The sequence below is a fragment of the Vanellus vanellus genome (genome assembly GCF_965231255.1).
Source record: "Vanellus vanellus genome assembly, chromosome: 2".
Classification (NCBI taxonomy): domain Eukaryota; kingdom Metazoa; phylum Chordata; class Aves; order Charadriiformes; family Charadriidae; genus Vanellus; species Vanellus vanellus.
Genome location: NC_138906.1, coordinates 43889582 through 43903923, shown reverse-complemented (window position 1 = coordinate 43903923; position 14342 = coordinate 43889582).

The window sequence follows — 14342 nt, the reverse complement described above, 5'->3', positions numbered from 1 at the left end:
TTTACCTCTTCATTGAGAATAGATGTTAATATGAAACAGTACTTGTCTGCTTGGAGCTTTTCTTTTCCCTTTTTTTTTTTTTTTTTCTCCCCTCTTTCCCCCCCTCAACTGGTGATACAGGGTTTCCAATCTGAAAACCTGAATACTCCTTCACTAAATGTATTTTTTAGTATTGGAGGATGTTTTCCTTGTGTCTCAAAAACATGAATGATGTCAAAAGATTATGGGGAAGAAAAACACTGGGTCACAAGAGAATGGCTGAATATTAAAACTCCAAGGTAGTCCTGAGGAAATGGGTATCAATCCTGAGCATGAATTGCCCTGAAGAAAATAAAACAGTAAAATTACCGGAATGAAATGGCACAAAAGACATGGAAAAACATGAAGTACAGTGAAATTAAGTCAAAAAGGGGTTTCTTCTGACTCCTATATGCTACTTTATACAGCTCGCAATGACTGAAACAGGAATTTGCACGTAACAGGAAGAATTACTTCAGGCCTGAAATATAACAGCAACTCGCAAAAGACTATTCAGTGCAGAGCAGTCTTTTATTTTAGATGGGAAAAGCAGAGTTCGTCAGCTCCAGACCCAGAACTCGAGCATGCAACCAGTCTGAGAGTCCCTTACTGATAAAGGCTTTTTTGTTTGTTTTAATCAGTGGATATGTATTTGTAAAGATGCCTTTAAAGCTGATTGCTTAACTTAAAGGCTATAAAAATAATTCATCTCCACAAACTTGAGCACACAACCTCATTTCTTAGAATCCATACTGTGTTTTACACTCCTTTGGCCTGGAGCCAGGGGAAGAGAACTGCCCTATATGATAAAACTGGAAGCGTATCTGGTTCAGCAATCCATTTCTAAGAGTGACTGCTACTAGATCTTTCTAAGGAAAATACAGGAATCCCTAGCGATTGGCAAAGTATAACTCACCCATAGGTCCTCTAATAGCCTGTTCTCTAACAGCAAATCACTTAAGCATTAAAGCATGAGATTTAATATCTTTTCCAAATTTGTTTTTGGTAATAGCCCTGATATTCTAGATATTCATATATAGCCAATGTCTTCTTGGATTGTGATAAATTTGTAGCTCCGTGACACAGGATGAGATAGTAACTTATTGGGCTCTGAGACAAAGAAGGATAAATATTATTTTTTTAAAACACATCCGTGCTGCAAATAAAGGAAAACACAGACCAAACCGCACTTCTCTGAGGCCCCAAAGGCTGACTGCTGTAGGCTCCAGAAAGGTTGGCAAAGAAGCAATGACATCATGTGCCTAAAGAGGGGATGACATGCATTTTTGAAGGATATAAAAAGGAAAAGCATTATTACATTAAAAATTGGCTACATGCTGAATCTACACTTGCTGCTTAGGAGGATCCTGCAGTGCAAACACCACTGCTAAATGGTTGCCAGAAAAAAATAGAGAAACGAGGGGAAAGAAAGTTTGTTTCATTTTGTTTTCTTTTTAAATGACCAGAAACTGCTGTTTCAAGGTTTAGCCAAGAACGAGATTTTTACTGCTAGCCTATAAATCCCTCAAAACATAGAGTTATAATGGAAATGCTGAGGTAACTGGAGTGCCATGCATGGCACTGACACATTGCATTATATAATCCAGGGAGAATGAGGGCTGGGAGATCTATAAAACGTTAAGTAGAAGCAAGATGTAGGAAAGAGCAGAAGAGCAAGTAGAAATATTGATATTAAACTGCAGAGAATACTACTTTTAACAATAAAGTTTCCTATATGCTGAATATGCTCATGGTTGGCTGAAGGCAAAAGAGCTCAGAGCTCCATTAAAAATAAAACAGAGATTCCAAAAGGCTGTATGAGTAACTGTGTTGTTTCTGCCTTTTTTAGGGAGAGGAAAAAAAAAAAGTTATCTAACAAAAGGACAGTATTTCCTGATGTTCTGATATCCTCAAAGGCGTCTCACAATGTGTAAATAAATAATATTAGAAAATGCAGAAAAAATGGAGTTCCAGACACAGACAACTTACAACCCCAGTTGTAACCAGAATCAGAATAGAAACTGGGACAATACTATTTCTAGAGGTTCACTGACGGCAGCTTAAACTTTTAGCAAAAAGTTAGCCCTAGTGACTTTCTTCCAACAAAAGACCAAGGTTATCGAGCAATAACTGGCACTACAGCTCAGTGCAGACATATATCCTAACAAAGACTAACTCTTACTTAGGCCCTATTTAACTTAAGACAGACTTGAGCAGCATTTAGGGCTTGTGCTCCTACACTGCTACAGGGACAACCCATATCAAGGGATCCCAGAGGGCAGTGACAGCCGAAATACTCTTGTGCAGAGCTCTGGTCACAAAAAGCCTGATGCAGATTGGATTGGATTATGCCATTAGTGTAAACTGCAATAGATCCACAGCTCGGCAGTTTGACACGTGTATTCATGATAATCCAATTCCCGCTTAGCTAGCTCACAAACCTTCATCAACCACTGAAAAAATATTCCAATATCCTGTCTGTGGGCATCTTAAAAGGCAAAAATGAAGGAGTGACTGGAAAATGTGCTGGCATGGCTACCTGGCTAGCAGAGGTTATGACGGGAATGACAGTGTGGTGAGACCACCTGAAATCCACCAGTAATGATGGTCATCATGCCAATACCTCTACTCTGCCTGTTGCTCTAACACGCTGTACAACCACACCTTCATTTTATTGTGCAGATGTACTTTCTGTTTAGGCACAGTGTGGGGAACAGTCTGTGGGAATTTTTGCTGTAAATGAGGTAGGATTACACAGAAGCTGAGGCATGTATTTGGGAAATTGGTGTCCCTTTTGTAGATCATGTGCCATCGATACTGTGTGAATTAACTGAGGGCACACGTTCTCTCAGGAACATTGTTATCACTGTAACTTTATTGATGTAGCCTAAAAAGTAAGCTTTGCTAACGGAATCAGATTTACAAGCATACAAGTTATCATATTCTAACTACTGCTGAGCAGGTAAGGGATTCTGTATATCCCTTTTATGCTACAATAACTGTCCACGATTGGGCTGCTGCAGGTACAACTCCTTCAAAAGGGAAAGATCGCTTTCTCACCCTATATTGTTATACCAATGTAACATCCAAACATAGACAAGATCTCAGCAAAAATCAGTCTGGGCTGGACTCCACTTGCTTTCAGAACAAGCAGCAGCAGCATGAATGAAGTCCAGTCTAAAATGCTTGCAAGATGTTTCCTGGTTTTCAAACTCTACCTATCAAATTGTTCTTTGGTGCATTCTTCAAATTCTACTTGCCTTCTGCAATTTAAGTCCACAAAGAAAAATCTGCATGGTCTCAACCTGCTTCATTGAGCTAGTCCCACACAATTAAGTAGATCTGCAAATTCCCATACCCTTGGTCTGCCAGACTGGGCCACAGAAGAGACTGAATGTCCAGACATACTGTGGCCATGCTCAGGAAATCATGACTGACACACGTGCTTTAATCCAAGAGGACTTACAGAGCTGGGGTGCAGTTAGAGATTGTGGTGGTCAACAGCATATTAACCCAGCCATTGCGCAGTATCATGAATTTTTTTGCCCTTCTGGAACCTTTTGTGCCACATGTAGTGAAGGACGTGCAAGGTGGTCTCCAAGCATCTTATGCAGCATATCAGGTTTGACAGGTCTATAAAACTACCAAATCTGTTTTGCATAAACCAGACCAAAACTCTTCATTTTGTTATCTTGAGTCTTCTTCTGACTGAACAATTCTGCACAGACCTTAAAAAAATGTCTATCACACTGAAAAAAACCATTCCTTTTAACCCATCCACGGTTTTGGGCAAGTATCTTCTGGAACAGGCTTCTCATTCATGGGACACTAATCTTCCATGTATTCTTATCAGGCTATAAGAAGAACAGACTTCACCCATCTTTATATGGAGACGCGCAAAGAAGAATGTGTGGAAGGAAACTCTTGCCTTTGCAAAAATGGCTCTGAGATCTCCCCCTTGCTGCATCCATCCATTCTGTCTTTGGCAAGAAGTATGCCTAAGGATATGCCAGAAAACAGGGTTGTGGGTCAACTTCTTCAAGGAATTACTGAGATTGATGGATGGGGAAAGTAAGCCTCAACCCATAGGAGGTTTAGTAAACAAGAATGAAGCGTGTGCACACTCCCAATTCTGAGACACATGATGGAATTCTCCTTAAAAAGTACACCATCATGCTATTTTCAACCAGATCTTAAACCACTAGACTAATTGACAAGTTAGTGAATACAAGTTATTTAATGACTTTAAAAGTTAAGGTTCCACCTGCTGGATTCCTAATTTTGTCTAAAACTTGTTAATTTATTTTATTTTTTTTAAAACGAGACTTGCTAAGAGTACAAGCACACACCACTGATACTCAAGCCTATTCTGCTAGCTGAACAATGCAGGAACATTATGTCACTCGGAGGCAGAACTGTGCAAGCATGTAGGAAAGGCTAAGAGCTTTGCCAACACAAATTATCAGGCAGAACCTCACTGGAAAAAATGAGGCACAAAGATCTAAGTGAAGTGTAAAACTTATTGAGAATTGAACGACATGTTGACAAATACCACTCCACTCTCTTGCTTCCTATCAGGACCCAACAGCCGAAGCAGAGATTCCTAAGTAGTGTTTTTACAGGCCAAGCTCAGTCTCTCCCTCATCTTATCAGCAGCCTTCAAAGGGACTGTGGGTGGATCTCCTCCAGGAAAAAAGTAAAAACAACAAAGAAAAAAAACCAGAAGTGCCACCTTTTCCATACAAATATATTGGCGCAACCACAGAGGCTTTGCTTGAGCTGCAAGACTTTGAGAAAACACACCTGGCTCTTCTAAAGGAGAAATTAAAGAATTCATGCTTCTGCCTTCAAGCCTTGAGTGGCCTTAAGAAGAGGAATAGCTAAAGAAAGTCTAATCAGGACACAGGGAAAAATCAATACTGGCTTCTTGAAATATCTTCGGCAGGAAGGAACAGCTTAAGGTTGAGATGTTTAGCCACTCCTTCTGCAAAAGCAAATGGGCTGAAGGCTGCATGCACAGGTGAGAGCAGAAAGGCAGGAGAAGGCTTTCTGGAGGACTGAAAGTGAACCAAGGCATGTGCCACTCTGAAGTTCTTTGGGAAATCTCACCTTTCAAGTTTTCTAGTTTTGGTGCAAGAGAGATCTTTCTACACACTCATCAAAGTTGTCAAAAGTAACATTTTCAGGGATAAATGCACACCATTGTACTGTTATTTTCTGACTTTGGTGTGGAATACAATTATTTAAGACTCGGTGGGAGAGTATGAAAGGAGCAGGAGTGTAATTCCAGTTCAGAAAAACTCCAATAACTGACAACATGTAAGAAACACAAGATAGATGCATTGTATTGTTGGGCTGAGTCTCATTGGCTGGAAACCCTGACTCTCACAGCAGGACTCAGTTACATAGCAACTCCTGAGGGCAGATTAACCCTTTCCCAGTTAACATATCTGGCATGATTTAAGAGACCTTTTCCTCCTGCTTCAGAGTAATTTCATAGGTTTGCAAAAAAATGTTTGGAAAAAAATGAGTTGAGTGCTACTACAGTGAAAGCAAAGCTATCTGACTCACCACGGGATGCTGATGGTACAATGAGCAGCGAATGCAGCGAGTTCAGATCGGTCTAAATTACATTTTATATCATCAGGTGTCATGACATACAGAAAACATACAATGTATTTTTTTAAAAATAGTTCATGCTTAGTCTGCGGGGATCTTATTTGGACTGCATTTATCAAGTACCAATGGTCTCTCTCACCCAAATTCTGCCCACCCATTGACTTCTGCCTGGATAATTACTGAAGCATTAAAAAGTCCTCAGCTGGTAGAGATAGTACTTCGTTAATCTAGAAGAGAATTTTTCCCCATCAGAGAATGTGTTGCTTTCATCCAAAATTGTACAGTAAATTCCTAAAAAACTCCTGCAAATCTTATGATACTAATTGTTTTTTTCTAATAGACCTTTCTAATTACTGGCATCAAGTAATTACATGAGAATCTCAAACTATTTCATTACAGCAGCTTCCCTATTTTGTTTTTAGAACTGCATTGCAGTTGTGTATATTGTATACACGAAATATAAGCACAAATATTATATACAATTAGTATAATACTATTCCTGTTCTCCTGGTTATCAGGACTAACAAGGTTTGAATATAAAAACGTCAAAATCTAGGGCAAAGACTCCCAAAGTGCTTTATTTTTAAAATGTTATAATTCAGCCCTGTTAGTTTCCCCCCTTGTGAGAGCGTGAGACGGACCCTGGGGACCAGAAAGGGCACACGTCCTCACTCAGGGCGTACCTCGTGTGGTCACACTTCACTGCTGTGAGCCACAGCTGTGTACTATTAGGAAAAAGGAGCCACTAGGTTTCCAGCAGAGAAAATAAGAGATCAGACTGATGCAATATACACATTTCCGACTGTCTTCTGGTCACAGTAAGTGAGAACCCTCTATATCATTTCTTCTCTTCCTTCTTTTTACACCCAAACCTGGACTCACGGTACCCTGGGCACTAACCAAGGCTAGGAAGGGCAGGCACCACTGACACTGCCCAGTATCAGACAAGGGTAAGACTATACCTTTCCTTTCCTCTGGAAAGATCCAGGGACGCTCTCAGCTGAAAGATCAGAAGTCAAAAGCCTTGAGCCAAGTTGTCTTCTGCTCCCTTTTCCCTCCCCCACCATTCTCACACATGGACACAGCAGGTCCCGTAATGCACACCTCCCACCAACTGCCCTTCATGAAGAATATTCACTGCTCAGTAGTAGCTCCTGTAGTGAGAAGAAATCAGAAATTTATTTGCTCTGATAACACAAAGGATCTTGTTAAAGTTTTATTTTTTCTTAATTGCTGTAAAAAAAATAGGTAACCTTTGTATGTTACTAAAATGACTACCTACATGTTTAAGATAATGCCTTGCTTTTCCAAATGTTTCACACTCTGAAAGTTCATCTGTATTTTCTTTGTATGGTTCTCATAGATCACTTGTAAATCCAGATGGGATAGAAAGACACCATTTTAAATTATATTCAGTATTTACTTTGGCTTCTTGCATGACATCATGAAAGCTCTTCTTGAATAACTTAGCTGCTGACTTTATAAAACTAAGAGTATCAATACAGTGGATGAGAGATTAGTCCAAAAAGATGTACTTCAGAAATATTTTGTGGTCTGAAAATTAATTAGCAAGAATCAATTTCATTTCTTATTGTGGATTTTTTAAAAAAAAAGTTCATGTTTTACTATCATTATTCATCTAAAATTATTACTGACTCCATTGGAAATGTAGCCTATAAAAGGGTAAAACCTGAAGGACTAGGTTCAATACGCTTATGCTCTATTGAAAGTACCTTTTCATACAAATGCCAAAACACACCTATCAAATATTTGTGTTCTTCATTAAACTAATGCCTTACTGCATAATAAACAAGATGGTACAAAATATAGGTGTATTCCCACATCCTGCTACTAAGGTAGGCGATATCAAAATAAATTTGCAACCATATCATTATATCAATCTCCAGTATTACTGCATCAGTACTATAATCATAATTAACTAGCTGTAGGTCAAATTTCTAATAAATCTTTAGAAATTAAATGTGTAATTTGTCAAAACCATATGCCTTCATCAATTGATTATTCAGAATTTAGAAGCTTTTTAATTAGGAAGAAATTTATGCAATACCATGTGTAATAATTACGAATCAGCTCTTCTGTGATATTTTTGTACATCAGCAAAAATTAAAACACTGGAAAACATTACCAGGTCATTGCAGTATTTCAACGTCAAAAGAAACACGTAGTTTAAATGTAGAGGTTAAAGATATTTTCCCGTATCTTTTACATCTTACATAGCTTTATGATCTCAGGACTGGAATCATTAACCAAATACAAAATCAATGAGAAAAAGATCTAATCCAACCGTTTTCAAGTGCAGAGTCACTAAAAATGATTTATGCCACTGTAAAACTTTTTTACCGTGGTTCTATAGTTTTACTAAACAGCATATATTCTAAGTCAAACTTCCATTTTATGCTACACTAAACAGTATTTTGTGTCTCGTCTCGTCTCTTCCAGCTAAAATTCTGAAAGCCTTTAACACTTTAAAAACATCGCCTTCATAACGAGCATCAGGATGAGGGGTCTGACCCTGGTTTCCAAATGGAAAACTAGAGGAAAAGAAAGTTAACCGATATTTGTTCACGGCACTCAGGAAGCAAAAATTGTACCCCACCTCCCCTGCTCTCCCCTCCCGTGCTTTCACCATGGGCCTATTCAGACTCTGCACCCCCACAAGGACTCCGGGTACTTCTATCAACATTTCATAGGAGAAGATTTTTTTTGACAGAGAACACAAAAGCTGCTTTGTTGGAAGTCTGGACACTTTTTTTCTACCTAATAAAAACATGAATAGAAGTGGGACCTCAGCAAGCATATGGCAGAAAGTCTGGACTAACTGAAAAAAGGGGCCAAGAAGAGTTTGCTCTCTGTCATTCCCCAACGTGTTTACTGCCGAATGTATATGGTGTAAATAAGGAGTATGCGGAGCTGACCATAATGGAACATTGTTTATGTGCACATCCTGGCAAATGCATATACAGCATGGAGACTATTTCCAAGCAGAACATAAACACAAAGGGGGAGTGATGACAAACAAGTATTCCAAGGCAAGAAAAATGTTATTCCATATACAAACCAAACAAACTAAAGTGGTTTCTCCCCTCCTAGGATCCAACTGGCAGCTCTCAGCTGCACACACTATGTAGCTGTTAAAGAAATGAGAGACGTCCCAGGCTTACTGGTTGGCTTACTTTTTCTTAAGTGACCTTATTATGCTCCCAATATTAAAAAGAAAGACACAGTTAAGATTTTATTTAACTCTCTTGCAAAAACACAACAAAACAAAACCGTCCTTTCTTTAGCCCTGAATAAAAGCTGGGGAGATAGAGCTGATGCCAAGAAAACACCGTAAGGAATTAAGCCGCAGCTTTCCTATTCCGAGTTCCCAGTGAAAGATACAGAGACGGTTCTTTCTTCTGAAGGTCTCTCCCACAAACCTATTACACGGCTTTAGCAAGTGATACCAGTGTGACAATAACTTAGAGGTTTTGTGCTCCTGGCAGAATTTTTTTCCTTTGAATCATTACTCATAAAAAGGAGGACGGTTTAGAAAACCCAAGTCCCTGCAATTTCAAGATGGCAAACCAGGGGATGAACTTTTTTTGTATGCTTACTTCTGGAGAAGAGAGTATCATGCTTTGACAGCTGCTATGTAAATAAACGGGTGTAGTTTTATTCCTTTAAAACTAACTTCAAACACATACCCAAGTAAAGGAAAAAGAAAAGATGACAAGTAGGAAAAGAGACAGTAGAGTGACAACAAGAACCATAGAAAGTCAACTGATAAAGCAGAGCTTTTTACGTAATTACTAGGCCTCTTTAGGATATTAGACACTGGAAGCAAGATGTTTTATTGAAAGATCATACAGGGTCCAGAACAAAAATACTTTGTGACATCCTTCACAGAAATGCAGAGCCAGCCTGTGATTTTAAACTATTTTAAGGTAGTCAGAGTGTGCCTGTTCTCCCAAACTCTAGATCCAGACTCAACAAAGCATGAAATATTAAGTTCAGAACCAGGACCTACACCTGCACCTAAGATTTCTGCTAGTCTGCTAAAACCTGGATCCAAATGTCCCATGCTCAGACTTTATGAAGTCTTGGGGCCTGGGTGCATCACTCCTTGGGAAGAGATGAAGCCCACACTGGGAATATTTGTAGCACCTTTACAATATATGTATACAGTCTTTTAATAGAACCGCATTGCTGTGTTCTTTGATTTTCCTTTTTTCCAAAAATGTATTGATCCCATTATACAAGGCCAAAACTACCCTCACAAAGCCTCTCATGGGCCACTGGTTTAACATTAATACTTTTGAGTGAACATCACACTTTAGAATCCAAAGGAGACTTATTTATTTTTTTAAAAAAATTCCCCTTGAATGCACAAACACCCACCTCATCCCAACATGACCTTAGGCATGCCTGCCGCTTGGGTTTATATTCAGCCATTTGCAGAGCTGTACAGAGTCTGTACTGTGCTTCTGGAAACCACACATTTCTAATAATTACTCGTGGCTACATGGACCACTTAGAACGCACTGACAGTGAGGGTGCAGACAAATACCAAGAATCAGCTGACGAGCTCTTTCCTCATTACAGAAGGTATTTTTGGTGGCCGAATGCCTTCTGCATATTAGCATTGTTGAGCGTACGAAGAGAAGTTTTGTAATGCACGCTACACTGGGCAGTGAAGCAGGACTTCGCCTCCATCATGGAAAGGTCTGCAGCTTCATAGCAGCTCCTGCCATGGGCAACCGTATGGCAAAGAGGAGCACCTGTGATGGCTGCTGAAAAGTCGAGGCACAGTGGATGCAGTGACGATTTTAAATAAAAGGGTTTTTATTAAGGCTCCACATCTTATCCCTCACCCTTAAAGAAAGGCATTAAAGTGTAGGAATAATATTAAATAATTTTGCCAAATCTCTCAGCTTCATAGTGAGATTAAAAAAACCCTTTTCTTCTCTTTATCTAAGTTTCAGCAGTCAAATGAGCAACTCCGTTTTCAGTTAACAGAAGTCTTCAGCTTTAAGGACTCAGAAGAATGACCTATAAACATGACCAGACCGGCATGTTGAAAGGCTAGGAAACTAAAGGATAAGGAAGAAATACTCTAAATTACTATTACTAAGCCTTCTAACTTGTGCGTCAGTGTTATAATCTATTTTACATTTGGGGCTGGTAACACTGAGTAACTCAGAAATACAAAAGTGAATTCAGGACCTGCAAAAGAGGCAACAGAAAGGTACTGAAAATACTCCGAGACAAGCTTATTATTCTCTATTATTATTATTCCTTACAAATTGTTGTCCAAGCTGTGCAATCTTGCACCTTGTTGTTTACTAGATAACTACATAAAAAATAGTATTCTTTATATACTCCCCCATTTCCCCTTAAAATTAAAATTGAGTTGTTATTTTAACCCTACTCAAGTATGTAATATAGTGATGATTGTAAATCTTGATGATCACAAAATCCTTTTGATTTATCCTTCAGTTTAGTATCCTTAACAAACATAATCCTAAAAACAATAGAGAGGAAGATCTTACAGGCCTTCAAATGGTGGAGGGGGAGCAGGGAATGACTATATATGTAAAGCTACAGCTTCAGGGCTCATGACTTTCCTGTTGTGAAGCTTTCTGAATGCTGCTAATAAGGTCCTGCCAATGGGACCAGGAGCATATCTTCATAAAAAAAGACCTTCAGTATGGGAAGATAAAATTTTCCAGAAAATTTTTAATAAAAAGCTTATAGATGTGGGATCTGAATCAAACAACAGACATAAGTATCTCTAAATACAGAGGAACACATGAATATTATTAAAGGTGGCATGTCCATCCTGCCGGCCCCCCACCTCAAGATCTGTAGTCAAGATCACGACAGCATTTTCAAAGCATATGTGAAGGTACCAGACCTAGCTCTCAACTATTAGTTACCATATAGCAATAGCCAATTCAGCACAGGAACAAAAAAAAAAAAAATAATTTTTTTCTACTCCATATACCACACCATCACAGCCGCAAAAAAATACATGGATATTTATGCCTGCATTTTAGCAAAGTACGCCTGCCTTGTCTATCAGCCTTAGCCTCAGCCAAGATGCAGGCACCACCCTGCATCCTAAGTGACCCTCTTGACCGTTTTGGGAATCTGGATCCAAACAACATCTTAGCACGAACTCTCCCCTGTGAGTTCCAGAGGGTCTATGCAGAGGTACGGCAATTCTTCATAAATACAACGGGCCAGAGCCACAGCTTGCATTCAAAGCTTCTCCCCCATACATTACAGCATTGGCTTGGGGATATCTATGGGGATAGTTCCTCACTCAGCTGACGACTGAACCATGCACGGCATTGCTGGGAGAGGAGGCCTGTGTGCTAACTGTCAGTATGGACAACTCACAGGACACCACCTTGGTCCATGCCTTGACCCTGCTTGTTTTTCTGATAGCCTTTGAACCCCTGCAGCATCCAAGCCCTATCCAGCAACAAGGGTAGGAACCACGTAAGTCAAAGAGCTTTCTATGGCTTTTGCTGACTCTCAGAACTGTTCAGCACACTGTAGTGGCAAAAGAGCCTGTGTCACTAGATGTGAGACTTCGAGCCCAGGAGAAGTGCTGAAAGCAGGAACTGCGACAGGCACTGTCTTTCCAAGCAGCATTGCTAGCAGAGGGCTGGAGTCCTCACACAAGTGCTCTTTGCTGTCTCTGGAACTGCCCAGTTTGGGGAAGAACTGGCTCTACTGGGCTAGCAACACTCACACAAAATTTTGATCTCCTCATTGGACCCACCCTGGGAATCTGATCAACTACCTTCAGGACCTATCCAAAATGTTTGGAAGTTTCCAGTTGTCTCACCTGCTTGTCCGTCCTTGGGCACTCATACATCTTATATAACATTCCCTTCCTAAAACCACAGAATTTTTGTGGTGTTTTGTACTACCTAATATTGAAGCATATATGCAAGAAGTCAGTCCCTTCAGTGACAGCGTCCTCTTCTTGAGATATGGACAGATATCTGATGAAAGGGGGGGAAGGAGATTTTTTTGTTTGTCTTTCCTGTACGTATCTCCTAAATGGGCTCGGCTTAGGTAGCAGTGATGCAATGCCTCTTCGTGATGTTCTTAAAGTGTCAGTAGTTAGGAAAATATCCTTTGAGCCCACCAAGAGGACAGTTCTATCACACGGGAATTCTGGTCACCTATTTGGAGTTTAACTGCAACCACAGGATATCTTTCAGTGTCCCCACTGGCACATTAAACTAGAGGTGAGCTTACCGGTCACTTACACTTCACCAAGTTTATTAAAAAGGGTGGAAGTCATATCACCATATCACAAGTATGGTGAAGCTTTTGCTGGTTTCTCATCAGGGATAAGAAAGAGTGCCACCCTGGTTAGTAAAAATTGCTAGATTTCCCCTAAGAATAAAGTTTGGTATTGAGAACCCAGATGCCCAAGCTTATCACACCAATAACAAATTCCCTTCTGGGAAGGTCCTACCCCATCTTCTCTCATTAGCTCAGTCCCAATTCTGTCTAATTGTTAGCCAGCCAGCCATCTTTGTCATCACTAACCTTACCCCTATCTAGCTAAAACAAAAACTTAAGCCCAAAAGACAACCTTTTTAATGCATCACTATGTGTTCCTTACGCTCCCCTGGACGTCCCCTGTCAAGATGGAAACAGGACTTCTTCCAGAATGAGGATGTTGGTCACCTAGCCAAGACAGCAGAAGGGAAGGGATACGGTCCTTAGCAGGTGTCATGAAGGCCTACCTCCCAGCACCAGCAGAGAGAGACAAGCACTCAAGGCCACCCAGTCCTCACACTTACCCTTTATCCTCCAGGGACAACGTGGGGTACAGCACAGAACAACAGACTGGTGTAGAGCCGAGTACTACAGCCAAGGGAAAGAAATACCGTCAATGGTCTCACCCAGAAGTAGGAACTTCTGGAAAGTCAACTTCAGATATTCAGAGAGGAAAAAGCTGGCATAACAAGGCATGACCATGTAGCTTACGGTAAAGGGGACTTTTTAACAGAAAAATCTCTAGACCTAAACCTGTCAGAGGCACCACACTATTGTAGCTTCCTTATCTTCAACAGGATTTGCTCGTGTTCAGCACACTAAAACGTGATCACCTGTTACTGAACAGAACCGATGACAAATACTTTATCACTAAATACAACCATTCAAAATAAAAGATAGCTCTGGAGGTTGACAATCTAGGCTTAAACACCCTCCTGAGCTAATCGCACTGCTCCTAGGGCAAAAACTATGAAAGCAATATGAAACTTAAGCACAAAAATGTTGTATTTTGCAGAGGAATAATATGGAGTTATTGAGCAGAGCTTTTCTCAAATAACCATTTTTGTGAATGTGATTCTGATCTCCAAATATATAATCCGTCAGGTCTGTGTGACATTTCCATTGCTGATAAATTATGTTCATATCTATCAGGTAGAGGATGGCCTGCTTTTTTAAAGTACTAATTGTTAATTGTAATGGATGGCTACTAAGAAAATTTGTAATCCTGTGTTAGTGGAAAATAGCAAAGACAGAATTATATGGGCAAAATTTCTTCATTTTTAAAAGCATTTTCTGTAGCTATTTATGTTTTAAATTCGTATGCTTTCAAAGCCAAGTGTATTCCACAGCAGCAAAGCATTTAAGAGTTGTGGGGTTTTTGTTGTTTTTAAGAGTTA